The following is a 6,027-nucleotide window of genomic DNA, read 5'->3' on the forward strand; positions in this document are numbered from 1 at the left end:
CTTGAAGCACCAACATTCACTTTCCCATCTTTTCTTAAATTTCCTTCCTTCTGAGTCAGTTTTTCTCTTCTTGGACATTTTGGGATTAACTGTTGATATTTCCAATCACCACATCAGGTCACGACATTGACGTACATTATGGGAGATATAGTTAATGATAAACACTTTATTAGAATAATTTTCAGATCATTAATATTGAGAATTACTCCTCATGCATATGTTGACGACCATATGTGTGTTAAGTTGTGGTGGGTCAAATAAAATGATGTGTCAGGACACATTCAGCCTTGAGTTTGACACATGTGATCTACAGTCCATAATATCCTACAATGAAAAGCAGTGTTGAATGTAGATGATGTTCCAGTGAACGCACCGTTAATGATGAACCATGTGTTCAGGTTGTGGAGAAACAAATGCTGCTATCCAGATGACGTCTTATTGTGGAAGGCCTATCTTATTTCACCAAGACAATGTCAAAGTGCATTCTGCACGTTTTCCAACAGCAAGGCTCCGTAGTAAAAGACTGAGAACTGACCTGAAAACAGTTGGTGCATTATGATCAAAAAACAAGAAGAAAAACTAAGGAGGCCCTGAAAAACCAAAGCTTCTATCAAGTCATCATGGAAAATATTTCTCTTTCTAAACTACAACAGCAGTGAGTTGATAAAAGAAGACGTGATGAAACACAGTCCACATGTTTCTGTCCAACTTCTTTGAAACGTGTTGTTGGCTTCAAATTCAGAACCAGAAAATAACGTCTTTCCATTAAAAGTTGAAATGATCCATGTAGTTTCCAGGATCAGACTGAATCCAGACCAGTGCTGTAAGCTGCTGTTGACTGTGTCAATGTGTGTGTGCTGTCAAACTTCAGATGAGCAGGTAGTGAAGCCCGTGGTGAGCGTGTACCCAGCAGCATCCAGACCCAACCAGGAGGGGAAGAGCTCTCTGCTGTGTCTGGCCTCACACATGTTTCCTCCTGAGGTCAAGTTCTCCTGGAAAAGACAGAAGGAGGGCGGCTCCGGAGGAGCTGACCCTCTGGGGAGGGGCAGCGGGAGCTCAGAGGTCAGGACGCGAGCCCCTCGGGTGGTGGTAGAGATGTCTGTAATTTTGAAATCATCTGCTCTGTCGGCAGGGGGGCCGTTATTCCAAAAAGGTAAAAAAACTCTGTGACTTTGCCCAGCAGTAATACGTAATCCTCACTGCAGCTCTAAATTTTTGAATCATTTTCTTTTCAGAGGTTCCATTCTTTCAGTACAAATGAAGCTGCTCTGTCTGCAGTACACAGTGCTGATAGGAAGAGTCGGGTGTACTTGGACTCTCTCGCTGATGACCTCACAAACAAGGGACCTCCACCAGCTCCACACATGTGACTGACTCTTTTCTGCTCCTTTTTCTCCCCATAATCTCATCACTTCATTCCCATTCACCCTTTTTCATCGTCCAGAAATTTTGTTGAAATGTTCTTCTTTGAAATCTGTATCTGTTCATTCATGTTTGTCGTCCTGAAAAATGAAACACATTATTCACATAGAAATCTCCTTTGACATTTTCTTCCTAGTCGTCTTTTTTTATTTCCACTTTTAACTGTGACTTGTATAATAATAAAAATGAAGCTGAATCATCATCATTTTTCCAGTGTTTTTCGTCTTGTGTTTTTTTTCTTTTAATAAATTTTTAAACTCCACCAGGGTTTTTGTTTCACTGGATCCACTCCCAAAAAACCATTTTGTTTTTTTTCAGTACTTATAAAGCAAGTCAAATACTTTTTGCTGTTATTTGGATGTTGGAGTAGTCTTAACCTGGAATAAGCCAATGCCTGAAAAAAATGAGCTTGAATTTTAAATTTTCCCTGAAAATGTGGGCGGTGGTTTTAAAAAGGTGAACTCATGGGAAAAAACAACGTTGGGCATTTAGACTTTTTGTCAACTTAACTTGGAAACAATGAGAATTTTTGGTGAACCAAAATGGGGCCTTGCTTCACAACAACATCATACTTTTTAATCGTGTGTATTTTTCTGTGTCTCATTGAGTTTTTTTGGGTTATTAATGAAAAGAAAAGGGAAACATCATTGTTTATATAGAAAATTTAAAATCTCTCTTAGAAAAATTTAAACCTTTGCAGGAGAGTTCAACTTCTTTTAAAATTAATTCATCAAGGGGGGCAATTTGGAAAAGGATGAAAGATTTTTAAAAAACAACACATAAATTAATTTGTTTTATTTAATTGGAAAAAACAATTTAAAATGAAAAGATGTTGGTTCTAATTTTTAATGACGAACATAAATTGTTCTTGTCCCCTGTTGAAGAACCAGGGGCTTCCTGGAGATTCTTTAACCGGCTGGTGGTTTAAACTTCATTAAATGAAAAAAACCACACTAACGGTGTGGAGGCTGCAGGCACAAACCCACCCGCCCGTCTGCTGCAGGAAGGAAGCTGATTGGGTGTCAGCAGTTTTTTTTTCTGTGCTAATAACCACTAGAACAATTATATCTCTCTGAAACACTCACTGCCTCCCCTCCCTTTTTCTTGTTTACTTAAACCTTTTTTTCCCCGACCCCACCCCCACAGAGTTGAAGTGGGTCCCCTCATGTCTGGTAAAAATGTTCAGGGAGGTTCTGATGCTCTTTACAGTTTGAAATAAACAATAACAACATTAATTAAATGTGATTTTATTGATCAGACACCTCTGTGATTAATGAGTGATTAGGATTTATCCACTAACAGGTCCAGTTAGAGGACCACGAACTTTCAGTGTTCAGCTCTCAAACAATTTCCAGTGATGCTCTGACCTGCTGCTAATGCTAATGCTAATGCTAATATAAATTTGGTGTGGTTTATTTTAATTGACAAAGAGCAAACAAACAGCAGTGGCTTCTGTTGCCTCAGACCCTGATAAAAACAAAAAACATAACCCTTCTCAGAGCCTAGCGCACATGTCCCATTCTTCCTTTATATAAAAACTGTCCAAATATCCATGAATAAATTTGTATAATCGTCATTATTAAAAAATAAACATTAAACATGTTTTGTTGACGTTTAACGCAGCATTTTAAACATTTACTGCCTTCTACTGGCCAAAGGGAGGAACTGCAACACTTAGGTTACCATAGAGCATGAAGTAGATATACAGTCAATAGTGAGATGTGATAGAATAAAATGCACTTCCTCTATGGACTTAAAGAGTATCTGCAAGTATATCATGAATGATATAATTTGTTTTGATCTATTACAGCTTTCAAAATTATGGAAAATGGTGAAAAAACATTTAATACTATTTCCCAGAATGCTTTACTTCATTCAAGTATTCAAAATGGTTGCCAAGCCGTTTCCAAGCCTCTCCACTTACAAAATTGATGCTCAGATGTAGTTTCAAATACCATTGAAGGCCTTTCATTTTGGAGGGAGTTTTACCCTTTGATAACAGATCACTCTCCGCTTTGGCATTACAGATGTTGGTGTATTGTTGCAGTAAGTCTTTGCTGTATTAGATTTGGTTTTGGGTGAAGTGGCTGTGGGAGTTTGCCCTTGATTTCCCATTAACAGTTTTGACTTTGACTTTACCTGGAGGTTTTGGCTACGCCTGAAGTGACACTGATTCACATTAGACAGCCTGCAAATGAGCTTGCATGGAAGTTTGCAGCAGTTCCTTTTATTTCCTAGTGTCACTCTGTTCTTCACAAGTTGCAGAGGATGTCACAAGTTCAAAGACAGTTTTTTAATTTGAGTAACTGCCTTTATCTTGTGAACTGAGGAAAAAGGTGATGGTAGTTTGGCTCGTTTACTTGAAGCAGATGGTTTGAATCTTTGACAAAGGATAATTCTGGGAAGGACTGCTTGCTTGTGTGTATATATCTGGCATACGGAGGGGTTCAGAGGAGCTGTCCAGTGCTGGAGTTACCTTTTTTAAGGTTCTTTTAGTATTTTTTTTTTTTTTTTTTTTTTTTTTTTTTTTAGATGTCTTAATGGTCTTAATGGCGGGTATGTTCTTGCTTTTTTTTTCTTGTTTCTTTCTTATGGTTTTTATTTGTGAAGCATTTTGTGTTGCATTTTCTGTTATTGCATGAAATGTGCTATATAAATTAGGTTTGATTTGATTTGATTCTCCCTGTGAAAGCTTGGCAGTAGAGAAGGGTTCAGAGGAACTGTCCAGTTCAGAGGAACTGTCCAGTGCTGAAGTTACCTCTCCCTGTGAGAGCTTGGACATAGAGAGGGTTTCAATGACAAAACAAGAAGGACTGCACCGATGACACCTGTCCCCCTTGCCTTTACCTTGGCACAAGCTCGGTGTTGACATTGTTGGCCAAAAGGGGAATGTTGTAACTGAGAGCACCATAACATTAACAGATAATGGCCCGGCCCACAGTTTACTTCCTCAGAACTGTCCTCTTTCCTGGAAGAGCAACATATACAACACATCAAGACCATGATCTACCATCCATAAGGAAAGTAGAGAGGCTGAATAGTGTGGTATCCTTACTGCTCAGAGAGAGAAATCTCCATGTCAAGCTCATATCACTGAGTTCCTGCAAGTCTATAGAGCTTCACTACATGCAACCATGGCGATATCACACTTCAAACTCAAGTATGGCAGAAAGATGGGAACCAAACTCTGCTTGAGAACATGAATTGAGAGGCAGAGTCAAAAAGAAACAGGTACACATGAAAACATGCACTGATGCCAAGACACGTGTCAAGACTCCTTAGCTACACCCAGGAAGCCTTGTAAACTCCGTCAAGAAAGGAACACAAACATAAAAACACAACCATTTGCACTCACACACTTTTAGAGTCACCAATTAGCCTAAGAAACATGTTCTCCCTGTCTGATTAACCGCGGCGCTGACGAATAACCCAAGAAACACGGTCGCAGAAGAAGAAGGTAAACAGAGCTGGTAGAAGAACCACCTGAGGGATAGCGCCATCTTATCTGCACCATAAGAAACACACACATTATGTACGACACTAAAAAAGCTGAACTGTCTCATCTAAAAAACTAATCCAACTGGTTGTTGTTTTAAATGCCAGCCTGACTCATGAACGAGTGTGGTTTATTATATGGTCCTGTTTATTCTCCGTTACATGTAAACTGGGACAAGGGCCACAATCAGAAAGTCGATTATTGAGCAAAGCTCAATTAAGCCGTGCATGTAAACGTACTGAGCGCTCACCACCAAGTGTAACCATAGTGTTATGACTGTGGTCATTTTACAGGGCTGTCGTGTGTGCTGCATGTGTGCTGTGTTTTTTCTTTGTTTTTAATCCCATATGCAAATAGGACTGTGCCAGAGGTGATTGGGAGAACGGGCCACACCTAACTTGTGATTGGCTGCAACTGGATGCTCACCCGCCTCATAAGGAACCAAGATGGCAGCCGTCTGGGGGCAGCAGGCTCCATCCTTTTCATCCTCCTCATCTCCCAACAGGCCACAACATTGTACCAAAGCTTGATGGGTTTGTTTCAGTTACCTTTGAATACATATACTGTATGTAATATTGGATTTTTTTTTTAACTGAAGACTAAATGTATTTACTCTGACACAATATTTAAATCATTGTGGTTATAGAAAGATTTTTTCTATAAATTAGTGTCATTGTCTTCTGTCTTCAGTCGAAGGTTTAAAGTCTGCACCAGAATAACGAACATATCAACAAGGAACCAAAGATTTACTCCCTGTTTCGTCCAGACCTTCACAGTGGGACACCAGGCGGAAGTAGTGATGGAGAAACCGAAGCTTTCTGGAACACTGAATCAATCTGAAGCAATTGTGTTAAAATGGTTCAGTGTTTCAAAGCATTTGATACAATTAAATGTACGACATCTGCTGGATCAAAGTATACATAGCATACTATGTGAGCACAAAGGGTCGTAAAACAGTGAGGCACTGTTCAAACTTCAAACTTTATTTATTTATTTATATAGCACTTTTCATAGTGAAAAGCATCCCAAAGTACTTTACATAAGCAGGGGCATCCACACCTAGGGGTCCCAGCCTCTTAACCATAGGGACATTGCTAGGATCACCCTGA

This window comes from Mugil cephalus, chromosome 7, assembly GCF_022458985.1.
Source record: "Mugil cephalus isolate CIBA_MC_2020 chromosome 7, CIBA_Mcephalus_1.1, whole genome shotgun sequence".
Lineage (NCBI taxonomy): Eukaryota > Metazoa > Chordata > Actinopteri > Mugiliformes > Mugilidae > Mugil > Mugil cephalus.